Source organism: Mustela nigripes, chromosome X, assembly GCF_022355385.1.
Source record: "Mustela nigripes isolate SB6536 chromosome X, MUSNIG.SB6536, whole genome shotgun sequence".
Lineage (NCBI taxonomy): Eukaryota > Metazoa > Chordata > Mammalia > Carnivora > Mustelidae > Mustela > Mustela nigripes.
Genome location: NC_081575.1, coordinates 28,647,672 through 28,674,268, shown reverse-complemented (window position 1 = coordinate 28,674,268; position 26,597 = coordinate 28,647,672).

Below are 26,597 nucleotides of genomic sequence, written 5' to 3'. Positions count from 1 at the left end.
TTAAATAAATAAAATATTAAAAAAAAAAAAGAAATGTAAAATGGCACAAGTGTTTTGGAAAACAGTCTGGCAGTTCTTCAGAAAGTTAAGCACAAAGTGAACATACTATCAGACAATTCTACTGCTAGATATATACCCAAGAGAAATGAAAACATGTCCACATAAAAATATCATGCCTGCATATTTAGAGCGGCATTATTCATGTCATAATGACCCATGTATCCATCAAGTGATAAATGGAGAAACAAAATTTATATTCATATAATAGGATATTATTTGGCCATAAAACAGAATTAAGTATTGACACATGCTACAACATGGATGAATTTTGAATATATTATGGCATGTGAAAGAAACCTGACATAAAAGGCCACATATTATATGATTCCATTTGTGTGAAATATTCAGAACAGGAAAATCTATAGAGATAGAAAGTAGATTAATGTTTGCCCGGACCTGGGGTTTGTTTCTGGGGTGATAAAAATATTTCGTAATCAGATAGAGGTGATGGATATACAACTCTGTGTATATAGTAAAAACCATTACATTATATTTTTTATTTTTTTAAAAGATTTTATTTATTCATTTGAGAGAGAGTGAGACAGAGCACAAGCAGGGGGAGAGGCAGAAGCCCACTCCCTGCTAAGCTGGGAGCCCGATGTGGGGATCCCCAGAACCTGGAGATCATGACCTGAGTCGAAGGCAGATGTTGAACCATTCTGAGCCACCCAGGCACCCTACATTATATCCTTTAAAAGGATAATTGTATGGTATAAGAGTTACATCTCAAAGATACTTAAAAAATTGTGGTCCATAACCCTTTCAACTGGCAAGCATGACTTTTTTTTTTTTTTTTTTTTTGGGGGGGGAAATGTATGATATATATTAGGTTGTTGAAAGTAGTAAGAAAGGGGCACCTGGGTGGCTCAGTGGGTTAAAGCTTCTGCCTTCAGCTCAGGTCATGGTCTCTCAGGGTCCTGGGATCGAGCCCTGAATCAGGCTCTCTGCTCAGCAGGGAGCCTGCTTCCTCCTCTCTCTCTGCCTGCCTCTCTGCCTACTTGTGATCTCTGTCTGTGAAATAAATAAATACAAATCTTAAAAAAAAAAAAAAAAGTAGTAAGAAAGATCCTAAACTTTTTATTACTACTGTTAGGGACCCCTGGGTGTTAGGAGCCCTTGGATTATGTATGAATCAGCACCTTTAAACCGTTATTCTGAATTCAAGTATAATTTTAGAATTCGACAATGGGGTAGGCATGAGATTTTCAGTCTGATTGTAGTTGTGCTGGTAACAAACTCTATCACCTTGTTTAAGACAAGTCTCTTTTTTGTTGGCTTCTATTTTGTCATCTTCAAGGTGGGCGCCTTTTCACCTTGCAGGATTATGAGAATCACATGATCAACTTTGAATACGTACTATGTGTTAGACACTTTTCATAGACCTATACTCCTTCATTTAATCCTCCAAACTATCCTCTGACGTAGGGATTGTTCCTTCCCCCTTTACATATGAAGAAATTAAGCTCAGTGAGGTTCCCATCATTCATTTAAGATATATCTGAAATGGAACTTCAACTTGATCTTTTGGAGTTCAGGGTCCAAATTTGTAATCAATCTATATTACCTAGTATAGGACATTGTGGTGTAAGAAGAAACTGTGAGTCTTACGGATTAACGTAACAAAAATTAATTTCTTTTCCTGGTTATACAGTTTTGGTTGCTTGCGGGTCAGCAGCATTCCAGGTCCCGGGCTGACGGAGGAACCTTCCATCTCTAGCATTGAGGGCCCTCTTGCCATGACAGAGTGAACGATGTATGATGCACTGGCTCTTGGAGCCTCAAAGCGACCCAGGTCACTTCAACCTGAGCATTGTTGATCAAAGCTGGCTGCTTGGCCAACCCTAACGTGTGTGTGTGTTTAGGGAAAGCAGTCCCACTATGTGAGAAGGAAGAGAAATAGGAATATTGGGTGAGCCGCACTAATGACTACCGCATTTTTCAAATGTGTTTATTGATATAACACTATTATTATTCTGCCTTTGAATATTATTCTTACCTAAGAAGTTGTTGTTATGACTGTTGTTATGACTGAAGATTGTTCTTATCTAAGAAGCAGTGATTTATGTTCACATTTTTTTGGGACAGTCCCTTTTACAAGTCCTACGTAAAGTCAGCATATATGCTACAATTTACAATTAAAAATAAAGAGTGATATGTAAATAAAACAATACAACAAATGAATCAGGATCTGAGCTGTGCTGTTGAAACGGATATATTTTAATGTGGTTTTCTTGTCCTAGAGGGGTAAGGTTTTTACCTTCCTGAAATACATTAAAAGCAAAAAATGACATTAGAAGGAATGAAAGTACAACATAAGGGGTTCTATATAAATTGGAACGAATGCCATAAACATTTTCAAGAGGTTTGCTATGCCTTTTGGGCGTGGCTAGTTTCAGAGTAATTTCCTGCATGTGACTGTTGCAATGCTTAACAAAGCCATTTGTAATGTTCAAAGTGCTCTACAGAATTAAGGGCACCAATGCAAATGAGAGAGCTTTCTGGAAACCGTAAGCATTTTGCAAATTTAAATATTTTTCTTCTTATTGTCACATGATCTCATTTGATCCTTCCGATTATCCTGTGAGGTAGACCCAAAACTGTGTACGTTACTCTAGTTTTCACTGTCTTTACTGGTAGTGGAGGAAGCTCAGAAGTATTAAAGTACTCACCGTGATGATGTGGTTTGTAAACCGAGGACTCTGGGCCAGAACTCCATCCAGTCTGTAACTTTCTGGTCAGCCCTCTTCTCACTGTACCCTGCTACTAACTCTTCGGTCACATTCTTGGGTAACTTAAATGTAGCCAGGAGAAATGAAACAATTATCCATTGAAAGAGGAAAAGATCATTTTCAATTTCCCAAGACACAGCTAGCATTGTGCATGCACCCAAGTCCAGGGAACAGAGGCTACTACCCTCTGATGAGGAACTCTGGAAAAACTGGAATCATTCTAAGAGCTAACATTAATGGGGAGAAAATGGTCTTTCCGAGGGGCCAATTAGTGGCTTGGTAGGCTGGAGTATTTCACAGAATGTCATAGCTCAAGGAAGCCGAGGAAAGGTGGTTATGCCTGCCTTGAAGAATTGTGCAAAGTAGGTTAGCAACATTGCTTCCATTTTTGTGAAAGAGAGTGCCTTTCTAATTTTAGAGTCTTTTAAGAGGTAGGTTGGCTTTTGTGTAAGGGGAAGGTTTTCTCAGTGCTCGTTTTGAGAGGTGCCTGTGAAAGCACTTTATATCCTGTTTGGAAAAGGAAGACAATGTGGTAGAAATGAAATGAAAAATGAGTTTGCGTAAAAAGTTATCTTTCCCAGAAGAGACGGTGGAAATAGGGCTCCACAACCATAGTTAATACTTTTTCCCTAAGTTACAGAGATGTGTGTTATCACTTCAGTGCAGGTATTGGGTTCCTTTAAATGTAATGTGTCTCCTGAAGTTATACAGGAGGAAGTATTTATTTAGCTGATCATTCTAGAAGGGACAAAGGCTTTCTTTTAGCTCCTGGAGAGTGCTGGGTATTCCCCAGCTTCTCATCTCCAATGTAATTTATTTTGTAAATTCCAATTTTCAGAACATTAAAATGTAGTTTGTAAAATGACCTTTTATTTTTTAACCCACTTTTTTCCTCTGGTAAAACAGCAAATATGCCAAGGGCAAATATCCTCGTAAAGAAAAGAAGGGTTCCTCCAAGGACCTGAGGTCTCTTTAAAGGTAGGTCATTGTGTGTAGCTTTAAGTAACGGAGGTTGAATTTTGTCCTGAGAATCCACTTTTGAAACTTTGCTTTAATTGAAGAATTTATATATATTTTGAAATTAAGAATTCTGTATATAAAGATGAAGACTGTGGGGCGCCTGGATGGCTCAGTCGTTAAGCATTTGTCCTTAAGCTCAGATTATGATCCCAGTGTCCTGGAATCCAGCCCTGCATGGGCTGTGGGAAGCCTGCTTCTCCCTCTCCCTCTCCCTCTCCCTCCCCCTGTACTTGTGTTCCCTCTCTTGTGGTCTTTTCCTTTCTCTGTGAAATAAATAAATAAAATCTTTAAAAAAAAGGTTTAGAGATATCTGGGATCTAAGATTATAAAATTACCAGGTGATCTGGTGGAGCGTCCTAGAAGGCCAGGATTAGATTGGATTAGAATTGAAGGTGGTCTTTCCAGGGCCAAAGGCAATGTGATTCTCCTGAATGGGGAGTGTGCAGAGAGATCACAGATAGAAGGAGGGAACGGAATGAACGGTCCTAATGAGTATTTAACATATGTATTCCCATTAAATCCTCACAAACTGTGATGGAGAGCTCAGATTTTTTTTTTTTTTAAAGATTTTATTTATTTATTTGACAGAGAGAGATCACAGTAGGAGAGAGGAAGGGAAGAGATCACAGAGAGAGGAAGGGAAGCAGGCCCCCTGCTGAGCAGAGAGCCCAATGTGGGACTCGATCCCAGGACCCTGAGATCATGACCTGAGCCGAAGGCAGCGGCTTAACCCACTGAGCCACCCAGGCGCCCCGAGAGCTCAGATTTTATAGAAGAAATAATGTGGTCAGATAGAAATTTGTCAATGGGCCTAAGACTACATGGCTAAGTGCACATCTACTTTTTTTTTTTTTTTTTAAGATTTTATTTATTTATTTGACAGACAGAGAGAACACAGTCTGCAGAGAAGCAAGAGATGGAGGAAGTAGGCTCCCTGCTGAGCAGAGAGCCCGATGCGGGGCTTGATCCCAAGACCCTGGGATCATGACCTGAGCCGAAGGCAGAGGCTTAACCCACTGAGACACCCAGGCGCCCCACAAATCTACTATTAAGTCCAAATTTTATGAGACTTTCAAAACCTGTGCTCATTTTACTAGACCTAAATGTAGGTTCAAAAAGACCTCAGGTGAAGTCTTAGGTGGAGTTATTAGGAGGAACTGAGGGTATCAAAGCTTTCCCTAACATTTCAGACCAAAGACAACCAGACCCTCTTACCTTGAGGCCCAAGCACAGAATTTAAAGCTCCGGAGGCGATGAAGCTGAGGGTGTATGCAGGCCCGGTTCCCTTGCAGACCAGTCAGCCATATCTGACTTGAAGTTACACAGACTTCCGTGACCCAGTCAGCTCACGTTTGAGTGACAGAGGGCAAATCATCATGACCTTTAGACATGTGTGACCTCTAATAACTCTTCTGTTTATTTCATTCATCTGGGGTTTGTGCTAGGCATCGTAAGAGTCATGTCCTGTACAGGTTGATATATAGGAAGGACCTATATAGGACAGATTTGTCATTTATTAGTATTGGGCACTCTGCTTCTAGATTCAAATAGTACTTATGTCCATTAACATCCGGCTTGAATGGAACTTTGTAATTCAATAAGTAATTTCATTATATGATATTTTCCTTTTTGTCTTCTCACGAGATTATGCAGCTTGTTTGTTTCATGTACTGTGGTAACTCCTAGAACGCGTGCTTTGCATAGAGATCAGTAAACGTTAGTCCGTGAACATAAACACCGCGGGCCTACCGTGCTTGTCAGTTCCTTTCTCCATTCAGTTCTTTCGCCTGTTCACTGCTCGAGTTATTTTTTCTTTTCCACTTCTTTGCTCTTCTAGAACCTCCAGTCTTTGCGGTAAAACATGCCATCTCCTACGTTGCAGAAAAAAATAGAAGGCGTCAGCTGGGAATTTCCTCAACCTCTCTTTCCAACCCACAAACTTTCATTCGCTTTCATCTTTTTCTTATTTCTCTGCTGTTAACAGAAGTGTCAAAGTGTCCCTTTTCTATCTAAGGCCAAGTCCTCAAATTTTTGCTTTGTATCCTGTCACTTCCGGGATTTCTGTTGTATTGGTTAAGATAATGGTAGCTCCTGTAACAGATAAACCTGGAAAGATTATTGGCTTAATAAAATACATTAATGTCTCGTTCAGGTCAAATCCAGTGGGCAACATGGGGTGGGAGTGAAAGTTGCTCTGTTTTTTGCAGACTTGGACTAACACAGGCTCTTTCCTCTTCAGCATCAGGTTTCTAGTGTTTCCCTGGGCATAGAGATATCAAGCCAGCAGATGAGGGAAGGGAGAGAATTTAATGCTTGAAAGCTTGTATAGGTCAGACCTTAAAATGGACTGGAACCGAGGCACATGACCACTTCTAACCATACAGGAGTCTGAGAAATACATTCTTTTTGCACGTCCAACAAGAAAGGAAATGGTAAACATTTAGCCAGTCTCTCTCTCATCCTGTTTAGTTTTGTTTTATCTGCTGTGTTTTTACCTTCACCTTCTAGATCGGCTCATTCTATCGGATTCTGAAAGCATGATTAAGTTGCTCCTAATTTTTAGAACAAAACAAACCACAACACTTTCTTGGCATCCCCCTCCATATTAGTTTCCTAAGGCTGTTGTGACGAAGTACCACAAACTGGGTGGCTTAAAACAGTAGAAATCGGTTCTCTCAACCTTCTGGAGGATGGAACTCTGAAATCAAGATGTTGAGAGGGACACGCTTCCTCTGAAACTCTACTCTAGCTAGAATTTGTCCTTGCTTCTTCCGTAGTTTCTGGTGGCGGCCATTTTGATCCTTGGTGTTCTTTTACTTGTAGCTGCATCACTCTGCTCTCTCCTCCTTCCTCATGGCATTCTTCCTGTGTGTGTCTGTCTTCACATGGCGTTTTCTTTTTTTTATAAGGACACTGGTCAGTGTGGATTAAGGGCGTATTTTACTCCTTGACGTGATCTTAATCACATCTGCAGTGATTCTCCAAATAAGGTCAGTTTTGAGGTACCCAGGAGTAGGACTTCAGGATATCTTTTTGGGGGACACAAGTCAACCCACAACACCATCTTCAGTTGCCCTGTATAATTCTTCCCCTTTCCCCGCCACAAGTATAGTTACTGTCTGTCACCATACAAAGTTATTACAATAGTACTGTAATATGTAATTCTGTATATTCTCCTCTCCTTAATTCCACACTTGGGGAATGATTTCTCTGTACTCAGTGTCTATCCTTTCCAGTCCTCAGTGCACTTAAATAAGCTGTTCACTGTCATCACTCACCTAAATGTACTTTTACTATCTTCCTTGTATAATGCCCAGTGGATACTTTTCTCTCTTTTTAAAAAATATATTTAGTTGTTTGAGAGACAGAGCGTGTGTGCTCGAATACTTGGGTGGGGCGGGGAGAGAATCTTAAGCAGATGCCCCACTGAGCATGGAGGCCTGACACAGGATTGAGCTCACGACCCATGAGATTAGGACCTCTGCTGAAATCACGAGTCAGATGCCTAACTGACTGAGCCACCCAGGTGCCCCTACTTTTTCTCTTTTTTAATCTTACTTGTCCTCCTAGACACATTTTCAGTTATTGGCCACTCCCTTCACAAACCTCTTTTCCTAGGACTTTGGAGAAACGTCTTGCATTTCTAGGAACTCTTTCTCCTTGTTCCTGCCTCTTCTGTCCATCTCTTGAATATAGCTGTTTTGGGGGTTCCATTGTAGACCCCGTTCTCACTCCACATAATTTATCAATCTCGTCTGTCCTGATGGCTTAATCTATGTATGCACATGATTTTGAAATCTCTGTCTTCAGCTCCTATCTCTTTCCTGAGTGTCACACTCAACTTAAGTATCTCCCCTGTAGGTCAACTTGGATGGTCCAAGGAACCTCAGAGCTGAAATTATCTTATTTTCACAACTCCTGATTGCTCTTGGTTTTAGTGTTGTAGGTATTTCAGTCCAGTTGAATTTATTTTGATTTAAGGAATGGGGATAGGGGTGTACCCTTTCTCATATTTCAAATAATTAGCTACATGATACATACTATTTATTCAATAATCCCTCTTTACCAACTTGGAATGCCATTTATCTCAAACACTCTGTAGTTTGCTTAGATATATTTTCATTCTGTTCATTCTCTTTCAGTGATCTGTCTACTTTTTCTTTTCCTTTATTTCTCTCTTTCTTTTCTTTTCTTTTTTTTAAAGATTTCATCTATTTATATGACAAGCAGGGGGAGTGGCAGGCAGAGAAAGAGTGAGAAGCAGTCTCCCTGCTGAGCATGGAGCCTGACAGGGGACTTGATCCCAAGACCCTGGGGTCATAACCTGAGCCAAAGGTAGATAGATGCTTAACCACCTAAGCCACCAGGTGCCCCTAGTTTTTCTTTATTACCAAATAGTTTTAATTATGGAACCACATAATGTTTTAATAGATGATGAACTTGCTTCTCAATGTTTGACCTAGCTCCCCTTTATTCATTCAGTTTCTCATTATCAGTAGAAACCTCTTACCCTGTATGATTTAAATTAGTACCACAAGTGCCCCGATTTTTTCCTACTTACTGTGATTCTAGTACTTTCTTGGACACTTGGGGTGTTAATTCCAATGGAAATATTTGGAAGAAGGAGAGAGTGGCTTCTGCCAAAGTCTCAGTTCTTAAACTTGCTCTGTGGCTGCTACTCTGGGGGGGAATGGAAATTTGCAATTATCATATTAACATCCAGCATGTTGCATCTCTGTCTTTCACCCTCAAAAATTTCTAAGAGTATTAGCAACCCAATTGGACCCTCTGTTCCTAAGGAGGAGAGTACAAAGACTATTGTGATTTGACTGGGAGCCTTGGGGAAGAGCTTGTGTGTAGAGTGCCACCGTGGGGTATTCCTTGTAAATTTCCTATAAAATTTATTTCCATGGCTGATCATCTGTTGGAATTTCCTATATATTTCCTGTCATTTATTTATTTTAGAGACAGAGAATGCACATGAGCTGGGGGGTGGGGAAAGGCAGAGGGAGAGGGAGTGAGAATCTGAAGCAGGCTCTCTGCCCAGCATGGAGCCCAATGTGGGGCTCGATCCCATGACACATGAGATCATGACCTGAACTGAAACCAAGAGTCCAACTGACTGAGCCACTCAGGGGCGCCTTCCCTGTCTTTTTAAAAGAAATTAAACTAAAATCTCTTAAAATATTTTTGTCTAGGTTGTAACATGTATGTATGTATATCTAGGGTGTAATACTTTTTCTTTTTCTTTTTTTTTTTAGGGTGTAACACTTTTATTTTTTTATTAACAAAAAGCAAACTGATCTTTTTGGCCACAGTCTTTGCACCCTCCCAATAACAACACTCTTCTCTATAGCCAGTGTGATGTGACTGCCTTGTCTCTATCTCCACCCTGGGCTTTGGGCTGAGCTACTGACCGGTGTGACATCTTTTGGTTGCTTCAAAACAAAACTCCTGATCCTTTCTCTGAAACTTCCTTTCCTTTCCAAATTTCTTCTTTTGGAAGATGGCCACCCACCTCAAGAAGGGCACTAATCGGTTTCAGTCATTTCCTTAACTATTCTAACTATCTTAACTGGCCTTCTGGCTTCTACTCTGCTCCTCTCCAAACTTTTCTCTACCCAGCAGTTGGGAGAGCTACAGAAAATACAAATCTTAACACATCAGATTTGTGCTTTATCTCTTTAGTGGCCTCACACTGCTGTTGGAATAAATATAAATCATCTCAACATGCCCTGAAAACCTTGACTAGTTTGTCTACCTCTATACTTTTCTATTTTCTTCTTTCCCCATGTCTGTCCACTGACATTAATGGATACTTTGCCTTCTAGAGATATTCTGAATATATGCACATATCTCTGCCACCATATTTCCGGTGCTTCCATTTCAAACTACCATTTTTTCTTCACCTCATGTTCATGTTTTGGCTGACTATGTTTTTCTGATTCTACCCTTATCTTCTTACAATGCAACTGCACATTCCTCTCACAGTAATCTTTTAAACATAGATATGCTCGTGTAACTGCTCTGTTTTTTTTATTCCTTTCATTTTTGCATAAGACAGCATCTTTTTGGTAGAGCACACAGAGCTCTCCGTGATCTGGCTCTTATCCCTATAATTTTAAGCCATTCCCCAGTATTCATTTGCCTTGTGCTCTAGCTTTAACGGTAATTATGATAACAATAATGATCATCCCAACTAGTACTAGCATTTACCAATTATTAACCATCTTTAATGTACTATTTCTTTGAGCATCTCTAATTCTGGAAATAATCTTTCTATTTAGGTGTTGAAGAGCCACTGCTCTAGGTTCAGTATTAATTGGGATGCTGGCTCTTGGCTCTTGGTTTGAAATAAAATATTCTTTATAATGTTAAGTGCTTATCCTTCTATTTGACGCTTACTACACTTGGAATTCAATAAATCTCTTTCAGTATCCATTTAGAGGGTTATATAGATGTGGGATATATTATGATTGCAGATTGCTGATATTAAAGGAATTTGAGGAATTAATCTTAATTGTGTTATGGGATTTTAATTTTAATATACTAATGTGTTTGACTGACTAGTATTTTTTTTTTAAAGATTTTATTTATTTATTTGACAGAGAGAGATCACACGTAGGCAGAGAGAGAGGAGGAAGCAGGCTCCCTGCTGAGCAGAGAGCCCGATGTGGGACTCGATCCCAGGACCCTGAGATCATGACCTGAGCCAAAGGCAGCGGCTTAACCCACTGAGCCACCCAGGCACCCGACTGAGTAGTATTTTATTTAGCATTTTTACATCTGTTCATAACTGAGATGGGTCAGTGCCTTATATGTACAGGTGTGTGGGCACATACATATGAATGTTATCTATCATTTTTGATCTCAGAATTGTGCTACCCTCATAAAATAAGTCGGTAAGCTTAAAATCACTTATTCTGTATCTGTCTCCCCCATTAAATTATAAGCTTCACGAAGTAAGGAGCCATGTTTAGAGATCATTGTAGCACAGTATATGGCACATTAAAATCAATGTATAATTATTTGCTGTATGTTATAGGTGGGAAGCTGAGTATCAGAGTGTTGAATCAAGTCGCCCTGGGCCATACAGTTAGTAAATGGCAGAGCTGATCCTCAGGATGTATAAATAGAATCTAGTGGCAGAGACTTGTGGAGGAAGAGAGCATGCGTGGGCTAGAAACTTGACTTTGTGGTTCGAATGTTAAAAATGGCAAATCAGGTTCTCAAAGTCCTCCACTGACTGTCTTGTCTTGTTCTGGTTCAGACTTAGTTAGGACTCGGAGTCTGTGCGGCTTCTGCTTTATCATGCTGCCTCTCCAACTACTTGGGAGTTCCTCATATATGCAGGGCGACTGCATAATGTATTGTCCAAACTGGGACAATTTTGAAAATGAAAATGGCTGCTATTTATACTTCTGCCTGGGTAACAGAAGTAAATTGGGACTATCTTGGGTACCGGAGCTGTATGGTTTTCCTACCCATGCGTACACAATGTGTTGGCTCTTGGATCCGTTTCTTTGCCCTTGTTCCCCTGCCTGAAATGTTTCCTTCTTGGTCTAGCCTACTCTTAATAATCTTTCAAGTGCTTCCTTTCTGTGAAGCCTTCCTGCTCAGTCTCCTCCTTTCTCCCCAGACTCAGTCAAGTGTTCGAACACTGTGTCTTCAGTACTTCGTGATTATTTCATTCTAGGATTTGTCCTACTCTCTTATAACTGGGTGTTCAGTGGTTCATCTTCCTGATAGACTGTGAGCTTCCTAAGGGGGAGCAAGGGACCTTGTTCTTCTTTTCTCCTGGCACCTGGCAGTGCTTGGCATGTCATAGGTCCTCACTACGTTATTTGTTGAATATGTGAATCCAGACATAAATGAATGACCACCAAATAAAAATTTCTCCCTGTATCAGAGAACTGTTGTTATCTTTTCTCAAGGGAACAGAGCATGAACATATGTTCATGCTTGACACTTGACGTACATGACTCAGCTCTCTCCCCTGTCAGCCCTTTAGGGAACATTAGGGCAGGGAACAGATGGCCTCACAGCTGTGAGATGCTCTAAATGAGGACCTACTATACAACTTCCTCTGGGTGCCACACCGCCTTGAATGCCGCCCTTGCAGCCATTTCTTTGGGATGAATACGGCCTCCAAATGGCTATTCCTAAAAGTGTACATATATCATCTGACAGAAGTAGTCCTCTAAATGATCGTTTTCTCCCCACCGACCTGGATTTTACTGGGAATGGGTTGTGTGGTACACGGGTGGGAAATGGGTGAATTTAGGTTGCAATGAGGGAGGTGTGGTGTGTGGACTTTTGTTTGTAATTATTTCCATGTGTCTGGTGTCTGTCTCCCACACTGTGCTGTGAGCTCCATGAAGGCAAAGATCTGTCTCCTTGGTTTACTCAGTACCCACTGTAGCTCCTGACTTAAAATAGGTGTTCAACAGTATTTGTTGACTAAATGATTGTAAATTTATAGTCCTTGTATCATTGAACATCATTTGTTTATTGACATGTTGTCAGACTCAGCTCTAATGAGGATGAAAATTGAACCTCAGGGCTCAACCTGCATAGCCCAGCCCAGCATCAAAACTGCCCACTGCGTGTTCTGTATCACCAACTGGAGCTCTAATTTGTTTTGATTCCCAAGCCTGGTAATGAGAGGGCCGAGAGAGAGGGCACACAGGCCATACCTCAGAACATCTGGGTGCTTAAGGAATCTCTGCTTTCCTCCTGACTTCTGCATTTCACATAACCCTGACTGGTTCTTTCCAGTTTCCCTTCTCTACCTTCATGGGATTGCATTGTACTTCTTACTTTCTTTTCTTTTAAAGATTTTATTCATTTATTTGATAGAAAGAGAAACAGCTAGAGATGGAACACAAGCAGGTTGAGTGGGAGAGGGAGAAGCAGGCTTCCCGTAGAGTGGGGAGCCTGACACAGGGCTCGATCCCAGGAATCTGGGATCATGACCTGAGTTGAAGGCAGACACTTAACGACAGAACCACCCAGGCGCCCCTGGATTGTGCTTCTTGTATCCTGGGATTCTGCTCATGGTCCTCTTACCACAAGGCTGAATTAAAATGCTCAGTTTAGAGTGTGGGCTTCTCACTGTCAGGTACCTTCTTTGTTCGTTGCTATACTTCTCATGTCCAGAATATTCCCAGGCCCAGAGTAGGTTTTCAGTTTATTCACCTTGAATGGATGAATGATGGAGCCCTTTCTTGGGAAGGCATGATTGCTGTTGAAAGGGGGTTGGTCTTGGGCAGTAGTATTAACAGCTATCATAGCTACTACTTACTGTCTGAGTTTTCTGTGCCAAGTGTTGTGTTAAGCATTTAAAAATTTTTTTCTAATTGGCATGATGTCATGAAGCAGGTGGTATTATAATCTCCATTTTACTTTTCACTAAACAAGGCTTCAAGAGGTTGGCCGCATGACTAAGGTGGTCACATACTAAGTGGGAGAACAAACCCATGTTGTTGACTCCAGAGCCCCCAAGCTTTACAGATAAAAGAATACTGCTCAGGTGGTAGTGGGGTGGCAATTTAGGGGGCACAGGCAGGTAAGGGAGGTGGTATGGATACGAAAGATAGACGCCATTGCTTAACATACTTGCCAAGTACAGGCTCTGTTGCCCTTTGAATCTGAGGTTGTGCTGCAGTGGGAGGAGTCAGGCTGTCCCCCTCGGAGGAGTCTATGGTTCGTAAGTACTGAGAGCAGAGAGGGCGCTGGGCTGGGAGGTGGCTCTCTGTTGTTCATGACTGTTCTGTGTAAGCTGGTCAGGGTGCCTGGAGTTCGTGCTTATATGGGATTGTAAGCTGAGGGAAATTGCTTAATTAATTTTGGATTATCTGCTTGGTTCCCCAAGATAAAAAACCTCAGATTAATTTATAATATGAAATTTGTTCTAATTTTCTTCCTTTTTCCTTCTTTATCTCCCTTTCCCTTCCCCTTTTCCCCTCTCTCTCCCTTAGCAATAAATATGCTGAAATTTATGGGTAGTTTATTCTATTTGGTGCAATTTGAATGGGAAGTGAGCCAAAGTACAGAGGTAATTGTGGTCGAATTTTAAATAAACTTCCTGAAACTCAAACAAGATGTTGAATTGTGTGTCGTGGAGATCTACTCACATACCTAGCATTCACAGATTTTGAGGTGGTGGATGTTATAGGTTAATTGACAGTTTATCAACATTCTTGCTTTTTACCCAGGAGGTGTAATACATTTCAAGGAAGAGTGGCACAACCTACTGTGAGTATTGATGGTAGTGTTTAGAGTAGTGGGAAGCCAATGACCTCTAGTTCACGGACAAGTACCTGGGGGCAATCAGTTCAATGACCGGGACTGGTGGTTAGCCTGTCATATTTTGAATGTGTTTTCCAAAATTAATGGGCATTTGCCTTTTCCAAAGGGATCATGAAGGAATAGAGTTAGAATTACAGAGGAGCTGACATGTTATTTCAAAGTTTTAACTCCCCAAAAGGGAAGTAGAGCAAGTAACTACTTCCTTTCTCTTTATGCATCAAAGGATGCCTCATTAGGTTCCTGGGTAGCTCAGTCTGTTAACTATCTGACTCTTGGTTTTTGCCTAGGTTGTAGCCCTGTGTGGAACTCTGCACTCAGTGGGGAGTCTGTTTTAGGATTCTTTCCCTCTCCCTTTGCCCCTCCCCCTGCTTACACACATGTGCTCTCTCTCTAAAAGAAATAAATCTTTTAAAAAAGAGGGGCGCTGGGTGGCTCAGTCATTGGGCATCTGCCTTTGGCTCAGGTCATGATCACGGGGTCCTGGGATCGAGCCCCGCATTGGGCTCCCTGCTCGGCTGGAAGCCTGCTTCTCCCTCTCCCACTCCCCCTACTTGTGTTCCCTTTCTCTCTGTGTCTCTCCCTGTCAAATAAATAAATAAAATCTTAAAAATACTCATTGAGATCCAGTCAGATGGGTCAGTTTATGCTTAAACTCCTCATTCTTGCCGTTGTGTCTGTTTATGCTGATCTTTGCCTGGATTACATTGTGGTCTATGTGAGTCTTCATCTTTTTCTCTTTTCTCCTTTCTCTCTTTTTTTCTCCTCCACCTCCTCTTTCTCTTTCCATTTTACTCCATCCCTTCTCTTCCGAATATCAACAATAAAAAAAAAAGCAATGGCTTGCAATTAATAATTACTTAAAGATTTATCACATAATCCCTATACACACTAAACAGAAATTACCTGAGTGATCTGTATTGTGAGAAAATTTTTTCTTTTATTATCTTATGCATAAGGAGTCTGTAGAACAATAGTTTAAGACCCCAAATAGCTCTCGGGTACTTGGTTAAATGATTTCCAACCATTAACAGGAAAGACTATTCCAGAAAAATTAAAATTTATGCAGTGGAGGGAAACAGACAGAGAATGCGCAACTGGTATGCACAGGGACCGGTGGCCACCCTATATAATGTGACTTGCACTATGCTGTTTTATTTAATCTTAATTATCTTGGTTCATCCTCACAACCACCAATGAGGAGATACCACTATCTTTATTCTTTATTTTTTTTTAAATTTTATTTATTTATTTGACAGAGATCACAAGCAGGCAGAGAGGCAGGCAGAGAGAGAGAGGAGGAAGCAGGCTCCCTGCAGAGCAGAGAGCCCGATGCGGGGTTTGATCCCAGGACCCCGAGATCATGACCTGAGCCAAAGGCTGAGGCTCAACCCACTGAGCCAACCAAGTGCCCCCCACTATCTTTATTCTAAAACAGATGGGGATACCGAAGTTCAGAAAGGTTCAGTAAATTGCTTAATGTGAAGTGGCTAAGGAATAGTGGAGCTGGGATTTGAACTCGGGTCAGTATTATTCCAAAGACCCATTCATATTCTGCCCTGTAGTTCTCAAGATCCAGCTTGTTAAAGCCCACTTTGAGAACTCTAGCCCTGTAAATTGGTTAATAATCTGAACCCATAATAAGCACACTCTGAACTACTGAATCTAAAAGTTGAATATTCACTCTCATATGTTATCCTTTAATTGTTTCATGTGAATAACCTTGATTTTTACCTCTAGACATAAGCTTCTTTTATATACAATGCTGAGCGTGTAGTAGGTTTATTGGGTATACAGTTCACTTCGAAGGGGATGGAAAGTCAAGCTGTGGTTCTGAAAATGGAAATTCCATGAACGCGGAGTCTTTGTTGACTTAAAACCCGAACAAGTGGATGATACCTAAAGCCAACCAAAGAAGTTTGGTAGATGGTTTGTTTGGGAACAGATGGGGTGAGACTCTGCAAGAAGGTGATTGATTTGGTTGATTAAAACAAACAAACAAACAAACAAAAAAAACCAACCAAATCACCTTCATTGCTTGACCAGTGAGGCAGTGGCGTCCCAGACACGCAGTGTTTTGACTATGTTGGGTGAATCCTCCAGTCAGTAACCAGTCAAAAGGTAGATGAGACAATATCTAGGTAATTAAAGTTGGCTTTTTAGAGGTGCTACATTCCACAAGTTGATCCTGTGAAGTAGATGTTGATGCAAACCCTCTCTTTGGTCTTTACCATTGGTTGTTATTTCAGATATACCTTGTCTTTGGCTGACAATGATCTACAAGATGTTAGCTTTAGGCGTGCCTCGGTGGCTCAGTTGGTTAGCCCACCTTCAGCTCAGGGCGTGCTGCTGGGGTCCTGAGACTGAGCCCTGTGGTGGACTCCCTGCTCAGTGGGGAATCTGCTTCTCCCTCTCCCTACCCTATGTTTCTCTGCAACCCCTGCTTGGTGCTCTCTCTTGCTCTTTCTCTCTCAAATAAAAAAATAAAGTCTTTTTTAAAAAAGATGTTAGCTTTAAGTTTTTCTCTGACTCACTTCCTCGTCAATTACAGGTGACTTCTTTAAGAAGAGCCAAATCCACAAAATATTGAAATGAGGGAGGAACTGTTTGCATGTTGAAATCATTGACAAGAAGATTTCTATGTACAGTTGCCTTAAATATATTAACCAGGATTAAATTTATAAAATTCCTCCCCATATATATTTATAAAATATGTAAAAATATGTATATTTATAATCAAAGCTATTCTATGAAGAAAGTGATGATTAATCTATCAGCCACTCATAAATGTATTGAGTTCTGTTATTGAAAAGATCCTTTGCTAAAGATTTTGAAATGAAATTATCATCTGTTATTTATTGGCATTTGTCCCTTGGGGTTTTGCTCCATTGAGTTTTCAATAAAGTGATGATTGCATCTATACAGGTTTTTTCACCCTTAATTCTATTATTTTGGGCCAGGTAATTCTTTGTTGTAGAGGTCGGTTTGTGCCTTGTCCCTGGACTCTACCCACTACCATTCTCCCACCCTCATTTTTGGTGACAAAAGTATCTCCAGAGATTGCTAAATGTCCCCTGAGAGGCAAAATAGTCCTTGGGTGAGATCTACTAAGCTACATAGATCTTGAATATTAGGAAATACTTATTAAATTAGAACTAGAATAGTTAGAATAATTATAGCACTACTTCTATAACATTAGTGGCCAGTGTTTTGCATATATAACTTATTTAATCCTTATAGTTCTGTAAAGTAGATACTATTACCGCATTTTACTTTTTTTTTTTTTTTAAGATTTTATGTATTTATTTGACAGAGAGAGAGATCACAAGTAGACAAGCAGAGAGGCAGGCAGAGATAGAGAGTGGGGGAAGCAGGCTCCCCGCCGAGCAGAGAGCCCGATGCAGGGCTCGATCCCAAGAACCCCGGACCATGACCAGAGCTGAAGGCAGAGGCTTTAACCCACTGAGCCACCCAGGTGCCCCCCACCCTTTTTTTTTTTTTTTTTTTAAAGATTTTATTTATTAATTTGTCAGAGAGAAATCACAAGTAGATGGAGAGGCAGCCAGAGAGAGAGAGAGAGGGAAGCAGGCTCTTTGCCACCCTTTTAAAATTAAGTATGTTCCATGCCTAGCCTGGAGCCCCATGTGGGGATTGAACTCACGACCCCAGGATGAAGACCGGAGTTGATATCAAGAGTCGGATGCTGAGCTGATTGAGCCACCCAGGTGTCCCACTACCCCATTTTAGAGATAGGGTAATGGAGAAACAGAGTAGTTAAGTATTAAAGATTGTTGTAGTGCCAGAATGTGAATCCAGGCTGAGTGGCACCCGCATTTGTCCTCTGAAACACTAACTATACTTTCTGTACAATGGAATGGCCAGATAACAGAATTTTTTTTTTTCTGGAGAAACAATATTTATGTTCTTTCCTACCTATCCACATTGACCATCCAGAGGGATGTTGTGCATTGTCAACTGTGGGTCTGCCTCTGTGAAGGACTTCAGATAAAGTCTAAGGTAGTATAGTCTAAAAAAATTCTTTTAAGATTTTTTTTTTAAGATTTTATTTTTAAGTAATCTGTATACCCAACGTGGGGTTGAACTCACAACCATGAGATAGAGAGTCGTATTTTCCACCGACTTGGCCTGCCAGGTGCCCCGATTTTCTTTTATTTTTATAAGTCATCTGTACACTCAGTGTGAGGGCTCGAATTCACAGGCCTGAGATCAAGAGTCTTGTACTCTTCCGACTGAGCCAGCCAGGTTGTTTTTTATACATCTATATATACATTTATATATACATTTATATATCTACTTGTTTTTTATACCAAACATTTGTAAGGTCTCTTCTTTTGGTCACTAACTACTTTTGATTGAGTCAGTGAAAATGCTGCTAATTGATAGACTGAGTATGGCCTATATGCAGGCAGGGCTCATCGTATGTTGATTGCAGAGTTAAACACTGACGGTGGGATTGTATTTCAGGAGTTTTATGAAAAATAATGAAATCGTAGCTGATTTTGGTGGACTCACCTTGCCTAGAACTTGATTACCCAGACTGAAGGGTCAGGATAGTTCCAAAATTCTAATGTATTCTTGATGGGCAGTTATGTAAGATTTTCAGATATGAATGTTGGGTAGATTGCAGATCAAGGAGCTGCTGAAAACACAACCCAGGCCTCTTTTTGGATGAATAACAGGTGGCATTAAAGACGATTATTTGATCTCTTGCTTTTGAGATTGGCTCTGATGATTCTTTTACTAGTAGGCAGTACCAGACCCTTGATCAGTCTTAGCCCAAGGGAGAACACATGGCTGGAAAGCCTGTTTGGAGTAAGATAGTTCTATATTTTAATTCATTACATTTCTTTCTTCCTTTATTCACCATTTTTAAAAAAAAGATTGAGAGAGGGAGAGATAGCAAGAGAGAGTACTAGTGGCAGGCAGGGGAGCAGGGCGGAGGGAGAAGCAGACTCCGCGCTGAGAAGGGAGCCCAGCTCGGGGCTCAATCCCAGGAACCTGGGATCATGACCTGAGCCGAAGGCAGACGCTTAAGTGACTGACCCGCCCGGGGTCCCCCCTAGGGGAAGGCCTCATTCACCATTTATCAAGAGTCATTCATTGTAGCATAGTTTTTAACACTGCTGGCTCTCAAATCAAATTCTACCTATGACACTTCCTAGTTGTATGGCCTGTGACAAATTAATCTTTCTAAGCCTTAGTTTCTCCTTTGTAAAATTGAGGTATTGTGAAGAATAATGGCCTCACCATGATTGCTTTGTGTATTAAATTGAATAATGTACATAGAGTACTTCATTGACACTTAGCTAACCCTGAGTATGTATTATTTACTTAGCTATTACTAGGATGGTGTGCTGATCATGTCATTGTGTCTGTCTACTAGGGAGAGGAAACAAGAACGTAGCTACAACACAAGGCAGAAGGTCCTATGTCATGAAAGGAGGAATGAGAAAATGCTCTGGTACTTTAGAAGAGTATGCGTCCTGATGAAGAAGTAAGGAAGGAATCATGGAAGAAGTAACAGCCAAGCTGAGCCTTGAAGGAAGGATAGAATTAAGGCATGCGGTTATGAGAACACTATTTCTAGAGTCGGCTAGAAATATCTACTGACACTGGACTGCAAGTGATGAGTCATCCTTTTCTTCTAATTCTTCTTCTTCTTCTTTTTTTTTTTTAGGTTTTCATTTATTTATTTGACACACAGAGAGATCACAAGTAGGCAGAGACGTAGGCAGAGAGAAAGGGGAAGCAGGCTCCCTGACAAGCAGAGAGCCCGACATGGGACTCGATGCCAGGACTCTGAGATCACTACCTGAGCGGAAGGCAAAAGGCTCAACCCACTGAGCCACCCAGGCGCCCCCTTTTCTTCTTCTTAATCCTAGCAATGTGCACTAAGGAAATCCACGGGGGTAGCAAATTATTACCAACTAGTTAGTGTTCCTTCCCCTTCATTTTTTATGGAGAACATAGAAGGACAGTCTTATTTCCTGCTGCAGCAATAAAGGCGCTAAGTTCAAGGTCATGTAGTCAGCTTTAAATTAGACTCAGGTGCATGAATTCTCTAAGTAATTAAGCACCATGTACATTTTTATTAGGCATTTACTCTAACCTAATATTGTATGGTGCTTTGGGGGGACAGAAGTAGTCTGCCCTTGAAGAAACTACAGTCACAATGGGAAATATGACATAAATACACTAAATAGTATTATAAAATAATACAGAATCTTATATTCAGGTGTGTAGTGTGGAATCCTTATCTCCAATAAGTTCTGAAAGGAGGTTTGATCAGTGGAACTTGTGATGATTTAGGAAAGATGGCTTCATGGGATAGGAATTTGAGTTTTGGGTTGATGTAGGGGAGGGGAGAGGGGAGTGTTTGAAATGGGGAAGTTTATTTAGCAATGCTGGTAATTCCGGAATGAGTGAAGATAATGTCTTTTAATTCATGGATTAAAATTGCAGGGATGTCTGCCTCTCTTCAGCTGAGTCATATTTGCAGAGAGCTGTGTGTGGCTCTTTCCTGTCCTAACGTCCGCACTCCAGGTGATTTCTAAACCATGCACGTATGTGGGGCTCTTTTTCAGATTCCTGCTCTTGCTGATGCTCTCCGACACCCAGAAACTAAACAAATGTCATGGCATTGACAGGAATAATTCTCCATTTCTAGACATTTTCAGGAAATGAATAATACTGGCTCATTTCAAAAAGGGGTCTTTCAAGTCAGCACATTCTCTGACATTCTTCTGCCTTATTCCCCTTCAGTGAGTGTGTGAACCCCACTGATATCTTAGGAGGATGCACTGGTTGTCAAGGTAAAAACCACGCTAATTGGGTTCCTCTAGTTGATGTTCTGTCAGGCTCACTGCCCCACTGAGGATTTGGAATAGAGCACTTAACTTTTTACTTCTCAAAGAACATGTTCCCAGCAAGTCAGCTGGCTCAGCAGAAAATGGAAGGTATTTGAAATGTCCAATACGTTATCCAAATACTTCACCCTTCATGGGGCCAGACATGCACAGTTTCACTTTTGTTTGGTATCTTCTTTCCACGGAGAGTGCTGATGAAAACGCAGCTGGAGATTTTTAACGGTGTTAAGTCGATTTGGGGGATTTATAAAGAATGAAAGCATGTGGGCAGACCATTAATTTGAGAAAGGAGACCTGAGTCCAGGGCAGGGCTGGTCTGGAGCAAACGGAAGTAGTCCTCTTTTGTGGTCGTCTTGCCCTGTTTTCCCCACTGCTAGAAGGAATGGAGGAAGGAAAAATGAAGGTATGCAAGCCTAGTACCTCCGGCACAAACTGTGAGGTCAAATTCCCACTGTTTTTTATCTCCTTTCTCTTCCAGGGTATTTTCCTTGCTTGGCAACCTGTAGGAAAATCTGAACTATGGTTTTCACGGCTCTGAATGATTTAACATATCACTTCTGTAACTTAACAATTGAAATTGCACTTGACCATCGGGCTAGATATTTTGGTACTCCTCATGACATCAGGTAACAGTTGCCATCATTTCCATATTGGTTTAAGATTCCTAGCCCCTGGTAATGTGGACTCCTTGAGAAATTCTGAGTAGACTGCGTAGCTCTGTGCTTCAGTTTTTTTTTTTTTAAAGATTTTATTTATTTGACAGACAGAGATCACAAGTAGGCAGAGAAGCAGGCAGAGAGAGAGGAGGAAGCAGGCTCCCCGCCGAGCAGAAAGCCCAATGCGGGGCTCAATCCCAGGACTCTGGGATCATGACCTGAGCTGAAGGCAGAGGCTTTAACCCACTGAGCCACCCAGGCGCCCCTGTGCTTCAGTTTTTGAGGCTGATTCTTTTGACTCGAGGAGCACATACATGCCTAGGTGTGAGATCAAGGGTTTCCCTAGGTCTTTTGTCTTTTAACTGTTTCTGGAATACTTTCAGTGATGCTATAACTCCTCTGAAGAACCTTTATTCCATCTCTCTCTTTAAATCCACTTTTAACCACCACCGGTCCTCTATATCTCGGTGTGAGTGGGTATGGGACAAGGTTTTGGGCACTGGCCACCTGAGGGAACAAGGAGAGGAAACACTGGGGGTGGGGGTGGGGAATTGCCCATTGCATGTTTGAGGCTAGGAAAACAACTAGCCTTTTCAACAGTTTTGCCTCAGACTGGTAGTGGGGATAATAATGATAATTATCAGCAAATGGGGCCAATTCAGTGCCTAATTGGGCATGATGTTGTACTTGGAGAACTTCACAGACCTCTCCATTTCTGCAGTGAGCCTAAGACAAACACAGTTATGGAGAGGGGGTTATTCAATGGTAATACTAAGTCAGTTGGTGCTAAATGTGTGCTTCGCATCGTACAGGCTAAGGAGTAAGGGGCAGCGAGATTGAAAGTCTGAAGGCAAATGGGACTTGGATATTATTTTGGCTTTACTCCTTATCCGATATTCAGAAATGTTTAGGTTCTCTTTCCTGCTTCAGAAAGTAGCATTCCAGATTCTTCCGTGATCAGAAAAGCCCTTGCTCTAGGCACCAGGAATATTGTTGACACGATCAGAGATCACGGTCTACTCTTGGAAATGGGTATGGAATAGGAGAGGGAAGGATGGAGACTCACCCCGAAATGTCCTCTGGAGGATGGTTTTGCATGACTTTGTGGAATAGCAATATACATTAAGATTTGAGTTCTTACTAAGTTCCAGGTGCTGTGTGAAGTAGCCTACATCGGTTATGTCATTTAGCCCTGCTAACAACCACTACCTTGATGGGGAAGTTGCCCCAAATCACACAGCTGTGCAGATTACCTCCTCCCAATAAACCCGTTTATGTGATAGTTTTTTTCTTCTCATGGGCACGGTCTCTCTACAAAAGTTGGATGCAGTTAGTTGAGGACCGCCCCCCCACGCCCCTTAATTGGGTTCTGGATAATTGAGGTTTGGCCTTCATACGAGGTTGCAGATGATTCAGCTCAGCTACAAATTAGCCCCTTCCTGTCCACATATAATTGTGTCTCACAATAGTGTTTGTTTTGGTAGAGGTTGAGGAGTCGAATATTTCTATGCCATGGAAACCTGATATTATCAGAGGAGAGACCTGAGTTAAGTTGTTCAAAGGGCTCAGAACTCTGTTGAATTCAAGCTGTTTTCATAATTCCATTATTGTTAAATCCCTTCTTTCCCAACGACCTACAAGCTGCCCAGCCTTAAGGGCTTGTTTACACTGGGTTCCTTCATTTTAAAGGGAGAAAGAGCTTTGCAGCTCCCAGGGTGGAGGTGAAGCCTCCACCCTAGTGCCTACAGTTTGCCCTTCTGTGTTTCCATAGAAACAGAATTGTTGCTTGAACTAAAAATGCTTAGATTTGTTTTGAGCTTAGATTTGTTTGAAACTTGTGCTAGCTGTATCAAAACTGGGGGAGAGTTTCCTGGCATTCCATTCTACTGACAATTAGTGGGGGTCTGTGTGCCTGGAGGAGAAAGAAGGCACAAGGGCTCTGTAGAGTCAGATTTGCATGAACCCTTGATATCAAGAAAGAGATTCCTGCGCCTGTGAATCTGCTTTCAATTCTTTCCTAACTCAGTCTTTCATTCAGCTCAGCCATCTTGCCTGAAACTATAAGATCATTTTGGAGGCAAGAGTGTAGTTCGGAGTTCCTGGGTGGTTTATTTGGATAAGTGTCCGACTCTTGGTTTCCGACCAGGTCATGGGATCAAGATCGGTGTCCGTCTCCATGCTCAGCACAGGGTCTGCTTGTCCCTCTCCCTCCCCATGCTCTCCCCACCCAACTTGGGCTCTCTTTCTATCTACACCCCAATAAATAAATAAATAAATAAATAATCAAAATCAATCTTGAAAGAAAAAAGTATAGTTAAGAGCATGGGTTCTACTGCAGGGAGCCTGCTTCTCCCTCTGCCTCCCATTCTGTCTGCCTGTGCTCGCTCTCTCCCTCTCTCTCTGATAAATAAATAAAATCTTAAAAAAAAAAAAAAAGATGTAGTCTTTCCAGAATCTTCTACAAAACTTTCTGGGGCGCCTGGGTGGCTCAGTGGGTTAAACCGCTGCCTTCGGCTCAGGTCATGATCTCAGGGTCCTGGGATCGAGTCCCGCATCGGGCTCTCTGCTCAGCAGGGAGCCTGCTTCCCTCTCTCTCTCTCTCTCTGCCTGCCTCTCCATCTACTTGTGATTTCTCTCTGTCAAATAAATAAATAAAATTAAAAAAAAAAAAGAGCATGGGTTCTAGAGTCAGGCTAATTTGGGTTTGGCTTCTGGCCCCACTAAGTTATCAGCTTATGTGAGCTTGGACAAGTAACGTAAGCCCTGTGATCCTCAGATCTTTATCTGGAAAATGGGGATAAAACTGAGATGTGCTCAGTAGAAATCACGTGAAGGCCTAGTGCCTGAAACATGATAAACATTCAGTAAATGGCAGGTTTGGGAAACTTACTTGTGCACCCCCCCAAAACCTCCCCAATATTTTAAACCCATCACAGCTTTGAAGACCTTTGCCTGAGCCCCCATCTCATACTGCCTGCTTTGAGGTCCCATTGCCTGACGCATTTGAGGTGGTCGCCGAGTGAGTTGTAGTTGTTGCATGGCGGTGTCTCGTAGATCATCTAGTTGGGAATCACCTGAGGGCACAGGTGGGCTGTTGCCTGGCACAAAACTGAGCACCAAGGAAATACAAATCAAATACTCACGGGAGTAGGGACTGGGCTTTGGGCTTCCGCAACTTACCCAGAGAGTGTGTGGAGTTGACCTTTTTGTTGTCATTGGAGTTCAGGAAGCCACTCTCTGTCCTAGCTTTTGCTGCCCCCACTAATAATATAGTCTGGTAAAATATTTCTAAAGCACCCCATGTAGTAGATCCCATCTCTAAGGACTAATGAAGATGAAAGAACGTTCTCATACAACCTAAGGCTTTTCGCCTGTTGTAACCCTGTGCTGGTGGCTTATTTTATTTGGGGAAACACTGTATTAGGTTTTGTCAGCCTCAGGGGAAGCCACTGGGGCCTCTTAATGTGTGTACACTGGCAAGCGCCTGTAGCCAGGCAGAGCTGAGCTAGGCTAAGATCAGCTTCACTTTTAGATTCTCCTATGGAGGGGCACCTGGGTGGCTCAGTCGACTGTTTCGTGTCTGCCTTCGGCTCAAGTCATGACCCAGGGTCCTGGGATTGAGCCGTGCGTCGGGCTCCCTGCTCTATGGGAAGCTTGCCTCTCCCTCTCCCACTCCCCCTACTTGTGTTCCCTCTTTTGCTGTGTCTCTCTCTGTCCAATAAATAAGTAAAATCTTAAAAAAACGATTCTCATGTGGATCACCATTGGGTGGTAGTATTGTTCAGACTCGAGTTGTCAACCTTCAGCCTGGGCTACTTTTCTCAGATGTTTTGAGGTTCAAGAGCCTATTGAAGGTGAAAAATCAGTTATGAGACAGTGCTCAAGTTAAGCAATGAACGGCTTGTGGGTAGACTGCTGGGGCAAAAAACGGGCACAGTAAGGCATTATTAAGGGAAAATCAGTCGGTTACCAGGGCTTTGGAAAATAGAGGGGGAAATGAAAATAGGGCTTCCTTGATCAATGAACACAAAGAGCTTGGTTTACCTCTTTTCTGAACTTCTCTGTCACTCTAGTCAAATAGCAGAGGTATTTGATTCTCAAACACAAATTATTATTATTTTATTTTTGTTTTTGTTTTTAGATTTTATTTATTCATTTGACAGAGATCACTAGTAGGCAGAGAGAAAGGGGGAAACAGGCTCCCTGCTGAGCAGAGAGCCCGATGTGGGGCTTGATCCCAGGACTCTGGGATCATGACCTGAGCCAAAGGCAGAGGCTTTAACCCACCTGGGCGCCCCTCAAACACAAATTATTTTTGCCACAATAATAAAAGGAGGAATCCAAGGAGGGTCTTTGGGACATCTCCAGGTAAGAGCCACATTCTAGGGAGGGGGTAATTTGGCTGTTCCCTCTTTAGCTCTGCCTGTGGTTTTCTCTTTGGTTGGCATCTAGGTGCCAAGTTGGTTGTGTAGTTTCCAAGATCTCCTCTCTAAAGAAGATCCTCCAGCCTCTAGAGCCACCTGCACTTCTGCCGAGGATTGAGGGCAGGCTCATGCCTCTGCATTGATGGCAGGGGACAGGGGAGTTAGAAGGGAGGTGAAGAGGAGCGAGGCACGAGGGGCCAGTATCCAAGCTTATTGAGCTAGCCTGTTCCCTGTGTTTCCTACCACAGGTCCTGCCTCTCTCTAATCCATTTTCCACACAGCCACGATTGATCTTCCTGAGCATAAATCTGATTGTCTCATTCCTTTGCTTAAACTCTTCAGTGTTGCCTATTAAGCTGAACATCCAGTCCAAGCTCCTTGACATGATCTATAAGGCCCTTCACAATCTGTTTCTTAGGGCGATCTATCTCACCTCTTCCTACTTTCTGTATCACACTTGATGCTATGATAATATTGAATGGCTTACAGATCTTTCTGCCTCTCCTCCTCTGC